The sequence below is a fragment of the Typopeltis vanoorti genome, chromosome 14, assembly GCF_054136105.1.
Source record: "Typopeltis vanoorti isolate ZY-2024b chromosome 14, IOZ_Tvanoo_1.0, whole genome shotgun sequence".
In the NCBI taxonomy this organism is placed as follows: Eukaryota; Metazoa; Arthropoda; class Arachnida; order Uropygi; family Thelyphonidae; genus Typopeltis; species Typopeltis vanoorti.
Window position 1 is genome coordinate 32,776,756 of NC_143562.1, and position 24,317 is coordinate 32,801,072.

At 34.9% G+C, this 24,317-nt stretch overlaps 1 protein-coding gene across 4 annotated transcripts in view; it reads left to right on the forward strand.

Annotated features, from left to right (window-relative positions):
- Window positions 1-9,205: 9,205 nt before the first annotated feature.
- Window positions 9,206-24,317, forward strand: part of LOC150099350 (uncharacterized) — a 350,001-nt gene continuing 334,889 nt past the window's right edge. For 2 of the 4 annotated variants that reach the window (XM_090404451.1, XM_090404452.1), the window contains exon 1: window positions 9,206-9,465. The gene's annotated coding sequence lies outside the window, so the exon portion shown is untranslated. Of the gene's footprint in view, window positions 9,466-9,489; window positions 9,888-24,317 lie in introns of those variants that run through there. The other 2 variants (XM_090404450.1, XM_090404454.1) reach the window with 1 other exon arrangement.

A 24,317-nucleotide genomic window follows, 5' to 3' on the forward strand; every position in this document is an offset into this window, starting at 1 on the left:
AAGTCTCGCTTATTTATAGAATTTTTAGACGAATAAACCCGATCAACGCAAGAATATCACTACCTTTATTTCTGATACTTCTAGTCTTCGTGTATAAACATTATACACAATGTCTAATTTTATAAAAGCTTCAATCGAAACCACTTTTCAGATGTGTTTCCTCAACATCCTTCCTGGTTTCTTCCTTTATACTACAACTGATTCCACAGTTGGATTCTAAAACCCTCCCTCCCAGGCCATTTCCATCCTTTCATGCTCACTTATTCTGAATCCAGCATCCACGCTTTGCGTGTAGTGTCTCCACAATCACCCTGAATCCCCTCGTTTCCCTGTCTGTGTCGTGTTCTTTCCGACTCATTTCCTTTACTCATCTCTCCATTCCCAAGCTCCCCACCCTTTTTTTGCTTTTTCACATCACCTCGCACTATGTCAGATGTTCTGTTCACTACGTTCATTATTCCTTCCTTCCTCCCAGCAACCATCTCTCCACACCAAAACCATTTAAACGCTGTCCACCTTTCTTGTGCCATTACATGCGTCCCTCAAATTCATTCCACGTATTTACAAAATGCACTGTTTTCCTGCTCTTATCGTTCTGCTAACATAGTATTTACGATCTTTGCTCACCACTTCAACTCATCATTATCATACCTGGAAAATACACTGAATACCTTTCCTATCACACTCTTATACTTTACTCTTCTCAACAACCTCCTTAATATCCAGTCTGACATTTTCCTTAATTTTCATCCAAATCATTCGTCTCTACTACTAGTACCACCAACTCTTTGGCTGGTTTATGCCTCATATCCATCGCCTCAAACACTCTGCTCATTATACCTCCAAGAAAACCTTCTCATTCACGACATCTCTAATAACGGAATTTCCATACTGAGTTACTCTCCAGTCATTCGTTGCCGCTTTTCTCTCACTCTTCCATGTAAATTTCAATCCGCATATACTTCACCTCTCTTCAACATCTCTACTCTCATGTTTGGATCAGCAGAAGAAATATTTTTATAAGACATCTTATAGCAGGCATCCCAGATGTATCTTTATACTGTAAATCATCATGGAACTATTACTATTATCATGATGCAAAGGATTTTCAAAATTATCAAGAGTAAACTGAATGGATGTATAAAACTCAGCGGTGTCAAGCAATCAACTATTGTTTGACTATTATCACATAACCTTGATACTTTGAAATGAGGTTGATATGGAGGTTCTTCAAATGATACAAAGGAACCTGATTTGATAACTTGTGCAGAATTCCGAGGAACATAATTGGATGTGAGTAGGTGGGTCAGATGGCATAGAACAAGGAACTAATGCTTCACTAGCTACTCAAAGCCCTGATGCTGTATGGTGAGGCTGGGCATCGATTAACCTAAGAGTAGTAGGCACCAATGGCTGATATGCAACTAGAGTAGTAACTAGAGCAACTAGAGAATCAACTCCGGATCTTATACAGACATTAAGTCTGGTGCTAATAACCTTTGCAGATGCACTCCACTAGGAGGCAGATTGAAAATTTAGAGTCTTCTGAAAATCACATCATTTTGTATAATATTTGAAGTACCCCATTGTTAACTGGTGACGTTTTCTAATTCTGTCACCTTCAGAGATTTAGCTGCTTTTAGGAGTCAGGAAATTGGTCCTGTGAAATGTTCACCTCACCATGGTATACGAAGAATTCAACTGCTTTTAGATCAGTGTATTTAATGTTATTGAGGATTACAGTGGGATGTTTACAAGAATGTTTAATAAATAAGCTCTAACAGAAAGAACTACGTCAAAATGCACCATTTTAAGCTCGACCCCTTGCAAGCCAATGTCCAATCTACTAGAAGTTTACTTTTAAGTAACCGACAGAAGGAAGGTAACATATAATAATAAATTATTATTATATGGTATCTCTATGGGGTGTGGAAACTCATCCTGGAAGATCCAAACTAACTATTACACAAACAAAACCTATCACACCTCTCCTTAAACTCATTTTCTGTTGGAGAACTCACAACTAATTCTGGCAATTCCTTCCATTCATCACTCTCTCCACGCAAAAACAGTCTAGTTCGCACACTTTTACTAAACACTTTGCTGAAATTTTATATTTAAAACGTTTCTATCATGTTCCCTCTTTCCCCCCCCATCAACGAAACTTTGCAACTCACATACCTGCAACCTATCCTCATACAGAGCATTCCACAGACTTGTCACAAGCTTAGTCACTAGTCTCTGAATCTTTTCTACTACATCCTGTCCCCAAGAAACCCAAATCTGTGCATAGCAGTCAAGATACGGCAAATCACATCCTTATTTAGAGGAATAATAACTTCTCTATTTTTTTTTATTTGTTAGCGTGTTTTTCAACATCCATATAATCATTTGAGTTCTTTTTACCAAAAGTTTTGCAATATGCCCTCGGATCTTCAACTCTCCGTTCATTTTTATCCCCAAGTCCCTAGCCTCATCATTTTCCTGCAAACACCAATACCATTAATATTATACACTTCAGCGATGCAAAATTATATAAGCAAAGTGGATATTAGATCCAGCATTGGGTGGTGCCTATGTCTTTTAAGTAGTCCACACTAAGGCAACTCATCAATACCAGGGTGTGTATTTTCGTGAGCTCTTTATCTATCTATCTATCTATCTAAGATGGGCAGAGTGGCCTTATGACTTACAGCACTCTGCAACCCAACAACATCATGGAGCAGGAGTTAGCTTAGGTGTACATCATAGATCTCCCTACAAACTAAAAGTGATTGCTGATATACCAGGATATGCCTTGTATGCTCACATAATAGCACCCAACCATAATACCCTGCATGTGTTCAACATCTACATACCACAGCAGGATGCTCTGGCATCACAATCCTGGATTTCGTTCAAAACCATCTGTCTAGTATAGACCAAGAACATGTCATAATAGCGGGAGACTTTAATTGCAGTCTTGACCAAGAAAAAGACAGACTTCAGTGTGCTGAACATCGTAGCCAATTAATAAACAAACTTCAAACACTGGTAAACGATAATGAACTCATCGACGTCTTCCGGCATCAACATCCTGATAAGAAATCATACACATGGAGGTCAGCAATCACAGCGACAAATAGGCCACTCTACCAAGCACGACTGGACAGATATTACATTTCCAAACATACCTTGCCTCTAGTCAGAAACATCTCACACATCCCTTCCTACATTTCAGATCATTGTTTCGTCAAGCTGCAACTTTCATTATCCTTTGGAAGCATCCAAATCAGGAAGTGCCTACTGGATCTTCAACATTACTCTCCTGAAAGATTAAGCTTATATAACAAACACTTAGGCTTTAATAACCAACCTCACTCACTCGAAAGTGGATACAGAACCAATGAAAACATGGTGGTCCCACTTAAAATCACGAATAAAATCCTTTACGCAGATCTACAGTCACCAGAAAATCAACAGAAGAACATTAGAATCAGACAACTTGAAAAACAGCTCAAGTATCTCCCAGAAGAAAGCCCTGAACATCATTCTGCCTTCCAAGCCATGCAAAGACAGGCAGAATTATCAGCAAAAGGTGCCCTACTTAAATCGCGGCATACACAAATAAATCTTTCAGACGCCCCCACAAAATATTTTTTCTCTTTGGAAAAAAAATGCCAGGCAGCAAATTCCATCTCTGCTATCAGACTTCAAAATGACAGCATCACAGAAGATCCAAGAAAAATCACCTCTGAAATCCTACAATACTACAAGAATGCATACAGCACTGCAGGAACATCCCATCATGCCATTCACGAAATACTGAAAGAAACAAAAAAAATCTCTGCAACAGATCGGAACCACTTAGAAAAGAAAATTACGCTACATGAACTGAAAACCGCATGCACATCCTTGCCAAAGAACAAATCTCCTGGCCTTGATGGTCTCACGTCAGAGTTTTTCCAAGTCTTCTGGAATCAACTCGGACCACTTCTCCTCGAAACACTGCAAGAAGCCTACATCAATGGCCTCTCACAATCCGTCACGACCTCAGTAGCACGATTGATACCAAAGAAGGGAGACCACACGGATATCCGAAACTGGCGTCCAATCTCCCTAATTAATACCGATTGCAAAATAATTTCCAAAGTTATAGCAAACCGAATAAAGCCAACACTGCCTGAAGTTATTGGCCAACATCAATCGTACTCTGTCCCAGGAAGATCAATACATGATAACCTCCATTTAATAAGAGACCTCATCCACATCGCAAACAGCCAACATGAAGACCTAGCACTCGTCAGCCTTGATCAGGAGAAGGCTTTCGACAGGGTAGAGCACGAATACCTTTATGAAGTTCTGAAGGCATTTGGCTATGGTCCTCTCATCATTGAAACAGTGCAATTGCTTTACAGAGATGCACACTTCTGTTTAAAAATCAACAACAGGCTCACTCGCACTTTGTCATACTCTCGAGGGATCAAGCAAGGATGTCCCCTCTCTGGTCAATTATACACACTGGCCATAGAACCCTTCTTAAAAAGAATACACGACACCATCATCTCCAAACGAACCAGAATAATAGAACCACATCAAAAAATTACATTATCAGCATATGCCGATGACGTCACTGTAATAGTCCGAAATGAAGAAGAAATGACAGTAACCGAGGAAGCACACAGACTATATGCACAAGCCTCAGGGGCCAAATTAAATTCTGCCAAAACCACAGGCTTGTGGTCAGGCAGATGGAAGTCTAGAAATTATTCTCCGATCGAATGTACCTGGTCATAGGTGTGCACCTTGGCAACACCAAAATATATAACACACTGAACTGGACAGAGCTGCACAATCGTTTTAAACAGGTGCTAGGTAAATGGAACAGCGTTCGTTCCATGTCTTCACTTAGAGGAAGAGTACTAATAGTTAACCAGATGGCTGCGAGTGTCTTATGGCATACCCTCAAAGTACTCACACCTCCTGAAGAATTTCTCTACCAAAATTTCTTTATCAAAAGGAAATCAAACGTTTCCTCTGGAACAAAACTCACTGGACAACATACCCTCAACTCTGCAAGCCACTCAGCAAGGGAGGTCAAGGCCTGATTTCCCTTGAAAACAAGATTCGATCCTTCAGGATAATCCTCCTCCTAAAGACACTTCAATGCAATCACACCTATGTAACCACCTTCGATTACATCACGAAAGCATCCACCAGAGGACTTACACTTTCCACAATCCTCCGAATGGCCAGTCCTGCACCATCTCCTCCTAAACTACCTCATTTTTACAAAGATGCTCTACAGCGATGGAAAAACACAGGACTCCATCACACACTCACAGGATCAACAGAGTCAGCTGTACTTACAGAACCACTATTTTCAAACAAAAACATCACAAGTCTCACAACTGGCCAGCCTTTTCTTTTCCCTACATGGAACTGGGCAGGAATAAGAGTCATAGGAGACCTCCTAACCCACACCCTAAAGTGGAAAGCATTCACAAGCCTACCAATGAATAACCCAAAAACTGAAAAGCAATATCAACAGCTGCAAGCCTCCATTATAAAAGCCTATCCAGATATCGCTACACCTCAGGAAATCCGTATTCCTTCTAGAAACTGCTCGGGGCCAATATTTCATCTTGTACAATCTGAAGCCTCACTTCCAATTCTTCTCTCAAACTACAAGAAAATATACCACTTCCTCATGTCAGTATCCCCATCCTCACCATTCTTATATTCAGCCTTAACACTCTCATCTACAAGGCTGCATATATCACACAGTTTTCAGTGGGATCTGCCATATAAATCAAAATGTGCCAAACCAGATTCCGAAATACAGTGGAGACTATGGCATAACATCTTGCCAACTCCTTCAAAGCTCTACAAATTTAAGCTAAGAGAAACGGATCTGTGTCCATTCTGTGACGTTTCAGGCACCTTGGAACACACATATCCGACCTGCCCTGCAAACAAAGTGATAATCACCTATGCCCTGAATACCGCCTCTAGCACCTGTAACTACACACACAGCCAAGAAGACTACTGGAATTTAGTCCACACAGAAGAAAACAGACACAGAACGTGCAATTTCATCTTCATCTGCGCTAAGGCCGTCATCTACAGCTTTTACCTAAAACAGACAAGAAGTAACCAGCACCCATCCATCACTGAAACTGCACAAACCCTCATGCATATCCTCTGTCGGAAACTAAAAAGCAGGCTTCTATTGGAACTTGAGCACTTCAAAGAAACAAGAACTGTCGCGAAATTCCTAGAGGAGTGGAATCCAACTGGTACCCTCTTCTGGATTGACGACGACAATGTGCTTCATCTGAATGATAACTCAGACTGAAACTGAACTGTTAATTTTGAATATTCATTTATATCTCTATTGTACACCCGAAAGGAAAATGTTTTTCTTTCTCTGTAAATATATACTTATAATATGTAAATAGTCATTGTTGCCTATCGTGTAATGTTTATTTTAACAAGTTAAAAAAAAAAAAAAAAATATATATATATATATAGGCTTGCATGGCCAATTACATATTTAACACCAATAAGAATCGCGCAGATTTCTCACTCAACTACAGTACTGAACTTACCCAAAATACTTGTAATTGTTCACCACCTAACATCTAACACATGTTTATTAGAAATCATAACTGTAATATTATTAATATAATCACAAAAATATAAGCGTTACGAAAACTCATAACTATAGAAAATAGCATGATTTTCCTATCTGTAATATTTATTTTTAAAATGTTTAAAAAATCTACATATTGATTTTAAAAAAGTGGTAATAATCTGCTTTTTTAATTTTTTGAATAGTTAACCTAATTTTTTACATAATACACGGTATGGACCATCTGTGACATGTCAACATATTATACTTTCAGTATAATATGATGCCTGTGTAGCTCAGGTGGAAGTGTCGCTTGCATTCTGGTCACTTGAAGTCAGACATAAGTTCAAATCTAGCCTCCAACAGGAGGAACTTTTTCTGAGCCTTTCTTTGATCGATTTCCGAGTTAGTCGATCATGGGCAAACGGGTTTTCCATCCCAGAAACTTCGGTTTTTTCTCCCGTAAACTCAAGAAAATCGACCGTAGAACCCATATTATTTAAGACAGTAACATATCTTGTTAGGGTTAGGTACCAAAAAATGGCAGCACTTGTTTGCCATCCTCTTCACCGGTGGCTGCTATAATTAGTGATAGACATGGGCCAGCTATCTCTGATTGGCTACTGGTGGAGATTAACCTTCCCACTCAGTCTCCAAAAGCTAGATAGGGTATAAAGGTCTTGCCTACTCCCTATAAGGGAATAAAAGGCGTTAGCTGATTTTTTTATAATATGTTGTATAATATGTAGTATGTTATTTTCAAATTCTGAAAATAATATTTTTAATCTGTACCGATGAGTTATTTTTTTATGATTTCATTTAATCTGAACCAGTTCTTGGCGAAGCATTATTTGCTTTCATTCAATTCATTAGTGAGAAATTAAGCAAGAAATCATCTCCTACCAATGAATTAAATTAATCTATAAATGTGATGAAATTTAGCATTTCTTTGGAAAACATTTTCACATGATTTGAAAACTCCGTCGACGAGTCTTTGACTCCAGGAGAGTTTATGTCATAATAATAGTAATAAGGATATGCACTTTGTAGATTTTTTTTAAATGCTGACAAATTCTTGTAATATTGGATTAAAAAAGCTTCAAGTATAAAATTTACAAAAATTTCTTTCAGTTTTTTTTCTCTCGAAAGAATTAATAACAAGCACGATATACTAAATTATTGTTGTTGTTATTATTGTATAAAGAAAAGCGACAGTGTGCACTTGGTATACAGTATTCCAACATTTGACAATAATTTCTGGCTTTTATTTATAGAAGTATTCGCTCCATAAACTCATTTCATTTCAGAAGTGTGCGGTGCAACCTCCCTTCACAATCTTCAAAATACTCTTATAAGTTACGCTTATTTAGAGCCTGTGTAGCTCAGTGGATGTGATGTTTTGCACACCATGGCGCTTGACTGCATGAAGGAAGATTTTGGTTTCGAATCTAGTTGGTGACTAGAAGTAATTTTTCTAAGCGTTTTTTCGACTGGTTCTCGAGTTAGTCGATCTCTGGTATGGGCAAGTGGGTTTTTTCTCCCGGAAACTTGGGTTTTTTCCCTGTAACTCAAGAAAATCGACCGTAGAACCCACATAATTTCACACATTAAATACGAGTGTTAGGGTTAGGCACCACGAGATGGCGGCACTTGTTGAGCCGTCTCTCGTCACTGCGTGCCGCTTAATTAGTGATAGCCTTGGGCCAGCTATCTCTGATTGGGTACCAGTGGAGATTGAACTGCCCACTTAGTCTCCAAAAGTTAGATAGGGCTAAATGGCCTCGCCTACTCCCTATAAATGGGAATAAAAAGGCATTAGCTGATTTTTTTTTGTTATGTTTATTTTTTAAACGAGGTCCGTACATTTTCCCTAATTCCTATATATTTTGGGTTCTGATGTTTTCACTTAAAATGTTTTGTTTTCTTATTATTAACATTTAGTCTTCATACATAACTAGTATAGCTATACTCTGGCCATTTGAATTTAATCTAGAATTTAAATCTTGCATGAAACGTTTAGAATGGACACTTTTTTTAATGTATCTCATCAGGATTAGCAACTTTATTAATAAAATTATTACAATAATCTCACTGTAATAAATTCTTTATATTTTTTTAATAAAGTTAAATTCTTTCAATCATTTTCTTCCTTCTCATTTAAAGTTTGATCATCTGTGTTTTCTAACAGTCCTCCCCCCTTCCCCCCACTTACAAGTTTTCTATTGTTTCTTTCAAATTAAATGAATTTCTTTTACTTTAGTGTTTCTATTTGTTATTGTTATCTGATATTGAAATATCGTTATCTGAAATAACATTCTTTATTTACATAAAGGATATTATTTTATATTATTTTATTTATTTATTCATTTCATGATTTTTCGTTTTTTCATAAACAAGTAGTTCTATAATCGTAAATCTTATTTCGATGTTCAGATATATTAAGTGTCGAAATTGCCAAGAGAGGGAGACACGAAAGTAGTATTACTCATTAAACAACAAATCTAAGCCTTTACTAGCAATAACCAATCGGATATTGCTTTATAAGAGGATAGACCAATCATATAACGTGTAGCAATTTATCTTTGTTAAACGTTGATCTATTAAGAAGGAGAATTTAGGAGTATCAATTGATGATTTTTGAAAATTTTAATAAATTTTAGACAGTAAGTTTTGATATTTAAAAATCTTTATAAAATTCTTGGCATTGTATGTAAATATTCATTGCCTTTAGTTTATAAAGATGCCTCATTGCTTGTGACAGTCTTATCAAGTAAATTCTCCTAACTGACGGCGTTCTGACTACTGCCTTGTGTGCGGCCATATTTACAATTATATGCTAGTCTTTTGTTACGGTGAGTTTATCATATTAATGATAACGTATTTTTTTACTAATGTAATCGCGGCGTAGCTTCGGTTTGCACTGTGAAAGGAAATTGTGGTTCGTGCTTTTGGACTACAAAGTGGATTGTGTACAGTGGTTTATAATACACAATGTGATACAAAGTACGTGATACCCAAGATTTTCCGTGGCCTTTTGAATCCCCCTTTCCCCCCTTAGTTTCTTGCGCTTTAGGCTTATGACGATGTGTACCGTCTGCTGTTGTTGAGTGAAAGTGTGGCTTGCAACGTCGACATACTCGAATGTCACGCAATCAGAAATGGAATGAAAAGTGTAGTGAAAAAAAACTAAAGCATTTTAAAGTTAGCATCAAATGTACAGTACATAATGAAGATAAGCCTGTTGTGTGGAGTTGCAGTAATCGTATAAGTTAAGGTAAGTGAAACTTCACGGCGGGTTTAAGCTGCCTTGTGTCGGCATGTCTGGCCATTGCTGGTGCTTGTAATGTAAATCATCGGCGTTGTTAAGCCTGGTTATGATCATTATCCGCCATTTTGATATAATTTGTAGTTAAGTATCATACATCTTTTTTTCAATATTCGTTTGAGACCGACGCACCTTGGCTAACTACTCTTGAGTTGCTGACTTTCGGACGGTGCCCAAACTAAAGTTGGCAAGTGTACATCTGGTGCTTCTCTTCAGAGTTGTTGCCGAACGGAAATTATACACAAGTTATTTAAACATTTACCAATGAATTTAGCATTGTATATTAAATTTACGATTTTTATTGTTTTCATTGAACATGTTTCTTTTCCATTTCAAGTAATTCTTCAATATGTCATCACAGTGATATTGCATGCAATCCTAAGACATGTTATCATTTAACACTAAACTTTATTTTCATCTTAATGAAATTAAAAAACAAACAAACATCCAATGTTTTTATTTGCACGGCATGTCATCAGTCAGCTTGATTATTCAAAGAATCTTTCCATTTTGTAGAATCATGCTGGGGTAAAAGAATGTATGATTTCCTACAACTGGTTTATGAAATTAATTTAAATAGTCTAACTAGACCTAAAAATTCCTAAATCACCATTTGTATACTTGTATTTTAAATATATTCTTAATTTCGAACTTTAATGGTAATAACTTAGCAAGTTAGAACAAGTTTCCAAAGCATACGCCTGGTATTCTATGTACACTATTTTTTGCATGATAATATAGTAAAGAATATGAGCGCTATTGTTATGCAAGAAATGAATATTTTTAAAGGTGATCAAGTCGAATGTAACGGCCATTGTTTATCTTCACATATAGGCAGAGGTATTTATTTTGGTAGAAAGCTTTACTTGCTAAACAATATTTTGAAAATATTTTAGGAAAACTAGGGAAAAAAATCTTCATGGTCGACAAAAAAAATTCCTGTAATGAAAGTATAAAAATCATTTTTCACGGCATTTTTGAAAGTGGAAAAATTAACATTTTTTTTTCATTTTCAAGGAATTTCATTAAAAGTAATGAATTCCGCTTTGTCTGTGGATTTAAGTGATAGTTTTTATACAAGAAATATTAGTTTATTTCGTTTGTGAACTTGTCTTGAATTCTGTGTTGTATTCAAGACATCATCTGATCTTTGAGAATTCAGTGAAACAAATAAGTGATTTTAAACTTAGTTTTTTAAGTCAGTTAATATATTCTTTGGTTCTTTATTTTTAACCTACATGTAATCTCTATTTCCTGTTAATTTTTTCTCCAAAATCCATTTCTTTTTAATTAAAGAAATGGCATGAACATATTTTTAATTGATACTTGGAATTGCAAAGGCATATTCCAGTTTCTACCATCAGACAGCCAGAGTAACATCAGTGTAAATATTCCTTAATGCTTTCTTTATGTGCGTATATTTTTTTGTTATATATCTCTGTGGAGTCGCAAAAAAAAAAAAAAATGCAGGAGACCCATTTTTTCCAGTGCCTATCATACCTCTCTTAAACCCATTCATTGACAGAACACACTCAACCACCTCTGGCAAACCATTTGCCAATAAATAAAAAAAATCTAGTTCTAACACCTTTTGATAACCATGCTTACACATTTCCACAGATGACTCCATGTTTTCTCCTTTCCTACTATATACTGTACAAAGTCTTCAGTGTCAAGCCTATAAAATCACTTTAATAATTTATGTTTCTACCATGTTTCCTCATTTTTGCCTATCAACTAATTCTTGAAACACCCAGACCTTCAATCTGTTCTCATAGGAAGTATTTCATTGGCCTGTCACAATCTTTGTCACTTGGCTCTGGATCCTCTCCATTACTTCATTCCTGTTGAACCAGGTGACCAGATCTTCGTGCATATAATTCAGATGTGTTCTTATTAAAGCCTTATAAAGGGAAAAATTAATTTTTCTGTCCTTGCTTGTTAGTGTGTTCAAGATATTTGATTTTAAAAAATGAATTAACGTAGTTTAATATGCAATTAGTTTTGTTACTATACGAAAAGTGTAAATTTTATTATTAAAAAACAGTCATTAGTCATTTAATATTTTGGTAATTCTCATTTAGTTGCAATTCTGCATAGTTTTATTTTGAAAATCAACAAGATTGCACCCATAATAAGGCTCAAAGGCTCACAGATGTCTTACTGCTGGGTGCAAGACCAGTGTTATTTTATTATTTTTTTTAAATAAAGCTAATTTGGGATACTGCTTAGAGCAGTTTCTTGACTTTTTTTTTTTATAATAAAGTACTTCATAACATAAAATTGACTGCATTTTAGTTGAAATTGAACATTAAATACATTTAAACTTTCTTCTTACAATTTAGTTAGAACAGTTTGTGATAAGAAATTTAAGACTACAACCAGTGCATAATATCAATGTTGAAATAATTTAAGGGAAAAAATTAAGCTGCTTTAAGACTATGAATTTGAGATAATTGGTCTGAGATAATTTTTATGGATGGATTTCCTGATTTTAAAAGAGAAACTTTCCTAAACTGCAAATTGATGCGAATGGGCAAGTTCATATCAACTTATGTGCTAAACTTGTGTCCTGCATTATGTGTTAAAACACACAAAATTATTGGCCATTTCCATGCTCCGGTTTTTCAGTGTACTTTTAGTAGAAAGCTTAGTTTTTCCATTTGTTCTTAATTCACGATGCATTGTGCAGTGTTTTTGTCATAGAGATTCAAAATTCAGTCCTTCATCAGAGTTAGGAAATTTAATTCCAAATTTTTTAGTTGCTCTTTTTCTAATGTTTTTATTGCATTAAAGAGAATTTCATTTTCTTCATATTTGAAAAGTAAAAAAATTAAGCAGACTTTTTTTGTTAAAACATTATATTAGAAAATGCTCTTTGAGTATGTTTATTTTTATCATCCAAGAAGATATTTTCATTAGAATCTTATATAATGGGAAGTTTCATACTCGTGGAAGTGAGGAAGGTACTTTTTTTTTACATCTTGGAGTTTTTCTTTGCACAAAAGACATACATACTAAAATACCTTGTTTATCTTTGCTTGTTTTGGTATAATCTAAACAACCAAAAATTTTAACTTTGAATTTTCTTATTGAATAAATCAGTGGTAAGTTAACATCAAAGCCATGATTCCTACCCCAACCACCATCAAAAATTTAATTTAAAAAATGTCAAATGTGTATGTTAATGGATTTTATTATTTTAAATTGTATGAAGTCAGTGGCTCTGGTAGTTTTAATGTTGGAGCATTGAAAGGTGTATAATATATCACCACTGGAAAATTTTGAGTTGGTCTTAATTTTTATGGCATTGTAAGTGGAATGCTGCTGTAGATTACTTCGAACAATAAAGAATGTAGGTATGATTCTTTCCACTACCATGTATAACTTTGCTCAGTCATTCTTTCAGGAACAAAATTTTGCCCCTTTTTTTTGTGTGTGTGTGTGTACATTCAAAGCTTTCATTTGTTTTTAAATTTTGCAATGTACAGTTTATGTTATATAAATTTATTTTGTTTAAAAAGACCCTGGATTTGAATCTTATAGCATGGGGAATGAGTTTATCATTTTCCATAAGTTCAGTTGGTGAACATAATAAATGACAAATTTGTATTCTTGGTTTCATCCTTTATCCAAATGTGAAGCAGCAGACATACCTGTATGTTTAATTCTTAGTAACCCAACTGTGAATAATGTGCTGTACATTTACAGAAAGCTATTATTTACAATCCCGTATACTATTTTAAAATTCAGATTTTATTATTGAAAATACAATAATACTTCATTCAAAAATTGCAACCGATCAAAATCTATTTCTTATTCGAAATGAATTAGAATATGGCCATTTAGGGAGGGAAAAATTCCTAAGAGAATATTAAGTGCTATGTCTGGGCAGGAGAATTCATGATCCCCCCCCCCCCATTTAAAGGTGACAGTTATTTATAGCCTTTTTTGTAAGGTTGAAATAATACCTGCATTACAACGAAAAACTTACTAAAGTAATAATGTCATTTGGATTACTAATAAACCTTAAGGTTTATCAGTAATCAAAGATCACTAGAGCTCCCTTAAGGTCACTCTTCATTTAGGATAGTTATTGCAAAATGAGGAACTTATTGTGTTTGAAGAATTAACCCTTTCACACAAGTACTGAAAACAACAAAAAAAAAATGACTATATTTCACAAACTTAATTCAAAATTTAGCCAACTCTGCAGCTACTTCACTTCGTCACAACAATCTGTTATAGTTAATTTTTGCTTAATAATAAGCATGGAAACATTGTCGTAAAAAAAAGTTTCACAGTAGCATTCTTGTGGAGTGATATTTATTATTGCAGCAGTCAGTCATATAGAATGATTGTGTGTACTATAGGTATGTTATGTGTAATTTATTTATAACATAATTTTTGTTTCATTTTGAGTCATGTCACTAAAATGTCCTGTTTAAATCAAGATTTTGTAATGGTGCTGAGGTATCGCTCATCATGGAAAGGCTCTTCACTGACAGAACTGAGGACCATGATTGCCAATGAGTCAGTGAGAAGATTGTTTTAGAGGAATGGTGTGCAGTTTATTCATGTATGGAGTGAATAATTTGATGGACAAAAGGACTTATATGTTTGACGGACTACATCTAAATGGTTTTGAAGTTAGATGTTTGGAGAAAGTATTGTTTAGTGAGTGTGATAGTGCAGAACCAGGGAAACTAGAGATATTAGGGAGGATGACATCAAGCATGTGTGTCTGGTCACCCCCCTGTGATAAATGAGCACGTGTCCAGTAACGATTATGCAATGCCAAATGGGATTTCATAGGTTTCTGATTTGAATGGGTTGGTAATGGTATTACATAAGAGTTGCTGTGGGTACAAAGGGATGTTGAAATGCATGTACAAGAATGCAAGAAGTATCGGGAATAGGGATGAGAAGTTTTTGGTATTGGTCAGCTAGACTTTGCAAAAAATTATAGGCATCAGTGAGACCGGTTGACTGACAATTATATAGTTACAGGGATAGAATGTAAAGAGTATTGTATTTTCATGGAGGATAGAGTGGGACAAGAGGTGAGGTATTGCAGATGATAGTTGAAGAATTACAATCAATAAAACTAGAAGTTAAGGTGGCTTTTACATCTTAGGGAGATGGTTCTCTTTTTAATGTTGAGCCCATACACAAGAGGTTGGTAGATCAACCTATAGTACATTAGTACCGTGTATGGGTTGGGAAAGAAGGTATTTGTTCACATTGGATTGGAATGACTATATTGTATTCGTTAGGGAACATATAAAGGGGAGGACTGTTCCATAGTATAGCAGTTGCAGGGATGGAGGAGGAGAAGAAACATGTTCTGTGAGTTTCAAGGTGCACTGTGTAAGGATGTCGAGCAGCAGCTGCACGTGTTCCATTGAGGCTGTCTGGTGTTGAGATAGAGGCAAACAGGACAAAATATGTTTTTGGGTGCTGCTATAGACCAGGGGGTCCACAAGAAGATGATGCCATGTATCGACAGATTAGTATAATGAGTGTAGGCCAAACAATTGTTATGGGAGACTTGAGTATGTTGGATCTGATAATAGCATCATAAGATATATCCATAACCAAGGTAGACACTATTTCCTCCAATTGGGGAGAGTGACCATGAGCTGAAAAAAAAAAAAAAAAAAAAAAAAAAAATAATAATAATAATAAGAAAACCTGGAGGAAATATAAATTAAGTGATCAGCATACTCATGAGTAGCACAAAGTACAAGCAAGAAGGGTAACTAGTATGGTAAAGGCCAAATTAGACTGAGAGAGAGAGAATTAGCTAAACAGGCCAAAGTAAACCCAAAAGAGCTTTTTGTAACAGGTAAGAGGAAAAATGATTATGGTAGGATGACTTTAAACATTGCTTATGGTAGGAAGGTGACTGAATCAAAAGCAATAGTTGAGTTGCTGAGTGATCAGTTTGCGAAGGTGTATTATCCAGGTGGAGATTTTACAGTTGCTGATGTTACAGAGACACACACATGTGAATATTGAGGAACAGGCATTGAGCATATTAAAAAAATATGAATGTGAACAAAGCAATGGGACTGGATGGCACATCAGCCCATATGCTGTGTGAATGTGCAAGTGAATCAGCATTGCCTCTGATGAAGTTGTTGATTGAAGTCTCAGCTCTGGCAGGGTTCTAAGAGAGTGAAAGCAGCAAGATAGTCCCATTTCATGAACGTGGCTCCAAGACAAAGGTAGTAAACTACAGACCAGTTAATATATCAGGAGTGGTTGTTTAAAGTATTGGAAAAGTTGAAAGGTGAAATTCACCAGTGGAGTGAATGGTAGGAATGTGATAGTCTGTACTGGGTAGCATGGCTTTGTAAAGGGTTGGTTCTTTCTGTCTTAATAATTTATTCACATTTTATAATAAAATGACAACAGAATTAGATCAAGCTAATGGTTATACCATGATACTGCTTGACTTTGCCAAAGCATTTGACAGAATACAAATATGGAAAACTATTACGAAAGCTGAAACAAATGGGAATGGATATGAGGCTAGTAGCATGAATAAGGGAGCTGGCTGATGACAGACACCAGAGAGTAGTAGATGGTGGAGTGGAAACCAGGAGAATGATTGCGACTAGTGGAGTACCTCAGGGTTCGGTATTAGGGCCACTAATCTTTAATTTGTATATCAATGATTTAAGAAGGATATTCAGTTGTTTTGATGATGCAAAACTGGAGAGAACAATGTTGTAGTTGATAAAGGTGATGTAGATATCCTGCAGGATGATTTAAAGAAATTGGCATTGTGGGCAAAGGATAATGATTGTCAATTTAATGTTCCAAAATGTAAGATTATGCACTTTGGGTTGAAAAAATTGTATATGGTGTATCATATTGATGGTATTGGATTGCAGGTAATTGATGAGGTTAGGGACTTGGGGATGAAAGTGGAGAGAGTTGAAGTTCAGAAAGCATATTGCCAAAGTTGGCAAATTAACTCAAATGATTACTTGAATGTTGAAAAACACGTTAACAAATAAAAAAGAAGTTATTATTCCTCTTTATAAGGCTTTGATTTGATTGCATCTTGACCACTGTGCACAGATTTGGTCACCTGGGTTTCTTTGGGACCAGGAGGTGGTAGAGAAGATTCAGACTAGGTGACTAAGCTGATGACAGGTCTGTGGAATGCGCTGTATGAGAATAGGTTAAAGGTGTTTGTGTTGCAAAGTTTAGTTGATAGACAGGAAAGAAGGGACATGGTAGAAACATTTAAGATATAAAAGTTTTTTTATAAAATTGATGCATAGGAATGTTTTCAATATAGACAAATAGTAAGAGAATGTGGTTTCATCTGTGGAAGTTGTGTAAACAGTGTGGTTAGCAAAGGTGTAAAAACTAGACATTTTGTGTGAAGAGAGTTGTGAGTGAGTATAAGAAATTGCCAAATTTAGTTTAGTTCCTCCAACAGCGAATGAGTTTGAGAAGTATAGGATTTTTCTGTATAATGGTTAATTTGGGCTCCCACAATGAGTCTCTGGACTCCATGGAGATGCCTTAAAATAATAATTATCTTTCACATTTTACATTACTATCCACAATCTGATTTGCTGTTTACTTCCCATTAGTAGTTTTTTGTCTGTTAATTGCATGTGTTCTCCAGTTGACTTGCCTGTATTATGACATTTGAATTAGCTTGACTTAAATTATTATGACTTTATAAATGAAATTGTGGTATTATTATTATTATTTTTTTTTTCGGGTATATGAACTAATTGTAAATTAAAATTTCTTGCATCATCTGAATGAACAACAACATCGAAATTAAAAAAAAAAAAAAGTCATTAATTTCAATATTGGACCACTCATTCAAAGTAAGACTAAAACGGTGATCAAATTCTGTTAATTCTTTAATTTTTGTTCTTCATGTTCATTAGTCCAAAATTAAGATATTTGACTAACCAAAGAACTACTAGTAACTGTTCGAATTTGGATTGAATCTTTCTTGACTGCTAAGGATTTACTCTCATTTAATTCTGCTTTTACAGAGTTTAAAATTGATTAACCAGCCTTAGTTCTTATTTGGCTACTTGAAGGTTTCATGTATTCCTTGGCCCATGTTTTAAAATGAGATTCTTACATACATTCTAAGTGTCTTATGAGTCCATATGTATTTTATCCTTTATATGACTACTTTAGGCAATAATTGCATTTGATCTGCTTCCTCATTTTTAAATTTCTTGAAGTGCCTCCAAATTTCAGATGGATTTATATATTTTTTTGAAGCTGAAGTCGAGATATTAAAATTACACAATTTATATTGCTGTATAAAATAAATAACATTTTATTGCTGTCGTTAAGTAGTTTCATTAATTCATAATAAATGTTAACAAATTCAAAAATTTTGTCCTGGGAATTCTCAGGGCAGAAACCCTATATCAGGCAATTCAATTTTCTCTAATTTGGTTCACATTGTTCTTAAACTCTTAGTTAACCTAATTCCTGAATTCTCAAGCTGAAACATTGAATTGCGAGATATAAGTTATAACTGCTATAATCAATTTGGCTTGGCTAGTTATTAAAATAGTTCAACTGAAAGAAAAATTGAAATGACTCCTTTTAAGAGGTCCTATATGCCAAATGTTATTAACTTCCATCTATCAGAAAAGGAAATTTCAAAATAATATTCCCATTAATAAGAAATTATCCAATTAAAAAAAAAAACTTCTAATTGTTTAGCATGACACAATAAAAATTATCACCAGAACCTGAGTAAAGACATTGTGGATAATCCAAACTATTAAATCATGCCTAAACTTCTGCAAGTTTGAATCCAGCCATGGTGACTTAGGTTGAAGACTAATTTCATCACTTGGTGTGAGACCAGTGCTCCCTCTTTACAGGAGGCCTGAAGTGATTTGAAAGTTTCATGCTTGATCTAGAACAGGGATTTCAGATTATGCAAAAATCCAAATTAAAATAAAATTAGTAAAAACAAAAAAAATGTACTGCTCACCCATATTGCCAGTCATTATAGTTTCAACTTTTCATGGGAAGGAGCCATAAAAAAATGGGCAATCTCTTCCATCTATGAAAAATCTCTTCTGCATTAATCTGGTACTCCTCACCATGTGTCTCAATCATATCACCTCTTACTCCTGTAAACCAGAGTCTAGACTACTGTCATTATAGCTAACATACCAGAAACTTTACACTAATCTAGTCTCTTCTATAGACCTTCTCCAAAATCTTATGTTCTTGAAAATTATGACCAAAACTACAAACAGTAATCCAAATGCAGTATGAATGAAGAAAGAAATTATAGTTGTACTATAATCTTAATTTTGTCTCATTGCCATAATTCACTGTCTTGACAATACTTGCAGGGTGCTCTTTCTCTCCACCCCCCCTCCCAATTTTCAGGCACTTGTCTGTTACCTCCTAAGTCTCATAACTCCTATACCTCCTTTAATATTCTCACCAAATGAATAAAGAACATCTTAACTTTGCCTTTCAAATCTTACATTTTGCAGTATTATACTGTACTCGTATCCCCACTAACCTTCAGTGACAGTCAAATCTTGAAAACCCACTGTTCTGCTTTCCTCATAGCGATATTCTCACTTTGCATTTCTCTATAATGTATATCTACATTCAAACTTTTGGCAATATCATTAATAGACAATGGCCTGACAGTACGTCACTAATGATTTGCTATAAAGATCTAATTTTACTACAACTTTAGCCATCAATCTAAACCAATGTCTTTTCAAATCTTTTGCAATCTGTCAAAAAAGGCCACATACACTCATCCTTATCCATTACATTCGTCACCTGTTATACTGGGAAAGAAAGAAAAATATTAGAGGATGGTACACATACACACACCTATTACAAAAACAAATCTTTATTAATCTTCAACCTCTAAAACCACCACACCCCTTGGTTTCACCAAGTTTTTTCCTTCCAGTTGGTTCAAGAGTTGGATTTTCAAATGTCAGTACTTCCATAATTTTCGCCAGACAAAAAAAAAATTAAATTCTTTATCCAGAGAGCTCTATCAAATGGTAGTAATTTGTAAAAATATGATGAAATTTTAATGCAATGCAAAAACACTGAAATAACCCATTGTTGGCTTGTATGTGTTAAAAATTTTTGAAACGCTTGTAAAATTTAAAATATCAGCTTTAAAATACACTCCGAATTTCAACGATGATGACTGCTCATTAAACCACGCAAAATTTGGGAGATCTCACCAAGAGCTGCACAACAGCCTAAGCTGCCTTAAAACGCGTTTGCATTGAGTTGTATACCAAATTGGCACATCAGATGAAACTCTCCATGCATCAGTGTGTGTGTGTGTGTGTGTGGAGGTTCATTTACTCAGTTGTTAAACATATTTTTAAAAGAATTGAATGACATAAACTGAGGAAAAGGTTTGATAGTATCACACGACTAGTTTCGACTTTTTACAGCCTTCTTCAGGTGTTTTTATAAAAGAAAAGAAAAAACATTAAACATTGAAGATAAAAACTGTGAACAGCACAGGAAAGTCACTATACATATTTAATGTGAAAACGTTGTAGTAATGGCGCTCACGAGATGCTATATGCACGCACTTACCCAGCAATGTGGCCAATGAAGGAACAGCTTTGAATAAGTGTGTGCGTATAGCATCTCATGAGTGCCAGTATTTGATCACAGCAGAATGACAGTCTGGGAGGTTATAGCTTAAATTATTATTTAAATATACAGGGTTGAGGATGATTTCTCTAGATTCTACAATTTTTCTCTCCAATTTGTCATGGCAATGGAAAACGTTGTTAGATCTATCCCAAAGGATTGTATGACTATGGTTTTCATCATCAGAATTGGCCGAAAAAAGGATATGGCTGAATAAAGTACTGGCATGTGTTCTCTTGTAAGTGATGTCCCTCCTGTGCTCCTTCATACGCAATTCAATAGACTTCCACCTGGCCAAAGTAAGGAATGTCACAGTCACACCACATCTTATACACACCGGGATATTTTAGATTGTGATGGCTAGGCTTTGGACGACTCACTAGAGAGCGGATCTTAGGAAGCGGAGTAAATAATGTTCTAATGTTATATTTTTTTGAGAACCTTGGCTAATTTTTGAGAAACTGAGCTTATGTATGGTATAGATATATTTCCTTTAACATTATTCATTTCTTCAGTATGGCAACTAGGAGGATTAAAAAGGAATTTTTTAGTAATTTTTTGAGAATAACCATTCAATCTAAAAGTTGATCTAAGAAAATTGATTTTTTTATGAAGTTCATCTGGGTCTTCAAGAAGAGAGCGAATTCTATGTCCCAAAGCAGAAATAATTCCAAGTTTCTGAGGAGGGACATCTCTTACAAGAGAACATGTGCCAGTGCTTTATCCAGATATCCTTTTTACGGCCGATTCTGATGATGAAAACCATAGTCATACAATCCTTTGGGATAGATCTAACAACATTTTTCATTGCCATTATGAATTGGAGAGAAAAATTGTAGAATCTAGAGAAATCGTCCTCAACCCTGTACATTTAAATAATAAATTAAGCTATAACCTCCCAGACTATCATTCTGCTGTGATCAAATACTGGCGCTCACAAGATGCTATACGCATGCACACACTCACCCAACAATGTGTCCAACGAAGGAACAGCTTTGAATACATAAACTACAACACTTTCACGTTAAATATGTATAGTGAACTTTCTTGTGCTCTTCAGTTTTTATGTTTAATGTTTTTTCTTTTCTTTTATAAAAACACCTAAAGAAGGCTGTAAAAAGCTGAAACTAGTCGTGTGATACTATTAAACCTTTTTTCTCGGTTTATGTCATTCAATTCTTTTAAAAATATATGAAGAATTAAATGACTAGAACTGAGATTTAAGTAAAAAGGTTTTAATATAAACACACTACTAGTTTCGGCCTGTAACAGCCTTCTTCAGGTGACATTATAAAAGAAGAAAAAACATTAAACATTGAGGGATAAAAGACTATGAACAACATAGACAGTCTTTATACATAATTAGCATGAAAACGTTGTAGTTGTATTTGAAGCTGTTCTTTCGTTTGTTGCATTGTCAGGAGAGTGCGTGCTTGCTGCATCATGTGAACGCCAGTACATGATTACAGCTGAATGACTATCTGGGAGGTTGTAGCTTAAGTTGTTATTTAGATGAACAGGATTGAAGATGATTTCTCTAGATTCCACAATTTTTCTCTCTACTTCGTCACTGCAACGGAAGATGTTAGTAGATTTTTCCCAGCAGACTTTGGTTATCATCATTAGGATTAGCCGAGAAAAGGATATGACTTGATAATGCACTCGCTCGCTGTCTCTTGTAAGTAATGTCCCTCATGTGTTCTTCCATACGTATTTCAACAGATTTATCTGTCTGCCCAAAATAAGGAATATCACAATCACACAATATTTTATATACACCAGGGTATTAGAGTTGATGACAAGGTTTTGGGTGGCTAATTAAGGAACGGATCTTTGGAAGTGGAGTGAACAAGGTTCTGATATTGTATTTTCTTAGAACTTTTGCTAATTTATGTGAAACAGTACTTATGTAAGGAATAGATATATTGCCTTTGAATCTATTTGTTTCTTCTGAGTGATGTCTAGCAAACTAAAAATTCTGGTAAACTAAAAATATCAATATATAGAAAGCCCACACATACCAACAGATATCTGCACAGCCAGTCCCATCATTTCCCTCCTCATAAGCTTGGAATAATTTCCACCTTGGGATATAGAGCCTGTTCTCTTCTTGATGACCCAAATGAACTTCTTACAGAAATAAACCATCTGAAAACTTCTTTCAAAGTTAATGGATATTCCAAGAAAATCATTGACAAATTCCTTCTTAATCCTTCTAGACATCACTCAGAAGAAACAAATAGATTCAAAGGCAATATATCTATTCCTTACATAAGTACTGTTTCATATAAATTAGCAAAAGTTCTAAGAAAATACAATATCAGAACCTTGTTCACTCCACTTCCAAAGATCCGTTCCTTAATTAGCCACCCAAAACCTTGTCATCATCAACTCAAATACCCTAGTGTGTATAAAATATTGTGTGATTGTGATATTCCTTATTTTGGGCAGACAGACAAATCTGTCGAAATGCATATGGAAGACACGTGAGGGACATTACTTACAAGAGACAGCAAGCGAGTGTATTATCAAGTCATATCCTTTTCTTGGCTAATCCTAATGATGATAACCAAAGTCACAAAGTCTGCTGGGAAAAATCTACTAACATCTTCCGTTGCAGTGACGAAGTAGAGAGAAAAATTGTGGAATCTAGAGAAATCATCTTCAATCCTGTTCATCTAAATAACAACTTGAGCTACAACCTCCCAGATAGTCATTCAGCTGTAATCATGTACTGGTGTTCACGTGATGCAGCAAGCACGCACTCTCCCAACAATGCAACAAACGAAAGAACAGCTTCAAATGCAACTACAACGTTTTCATGCTAATTATGTATAAAGACTGTCTATGTTGTTCATAGTCTTTTATCCCTCAATGTTTAGTGTTTTTTCTTCTTTTATAATGTCACCTGAAGAAGGCTGTTTCAGGCCAAAACTAGTAGTGTGTTTATATTAAAAACTTTTTACTTAAATCTCGGTTCTAGTCATTTAATTCTTCATAAAACTGTGTATGTTAACTGAGTCAATGATCATTCTGTCATATATATATATATATATATATATTTTTTTTTTTTTTTTCGTGGAACATGTAAAAACAGATGTTTCAACTTAACTGTGATGTAACTTTTTACAGAAAACTGTTACAAAAATGTTTTATATCAAATAATTTAAAAAAAATTGAGGCGTAGTTCATATTTAAAAATATTACAGGAATTTGTTTTTGCAAATATTTTAATTTAAATGCATTTCATATATTTTAATTTAAATTACAAAACTAAACCTAGAGAGCCTACAGTTTTGAATTTATAGCACGCTGTATGAAGTAAATTTAGCCATCACTGCAACAATTGGTATAAGCTGAATGCTCATAAATTGAAGGTAAGTTTCCATTCTTATCCCATCTCAATACAGCTATCATATAAACAATAAAATATTAAACACTACCAGCAGCATTCTTTACTAATTTAAAATAAAAAAAATAAACATTCTCTGATTCATTTACCAAATAAAATTCAAAACACTGAATGATATTTCACATGAAGTTTGAACAAATTAAATCTTTGGCATATTAACAAGTTCTGAAAAGAACATATCAAAACCAAGAACCTAAGGATTAGAAACAAAAATTGTTTTCATCCTTGACCTTCTTTTTACTTGTAAAGAAGTAGTTTATTTTTTAAGCTAAAACTTTCAAAACCTGGACATGAAA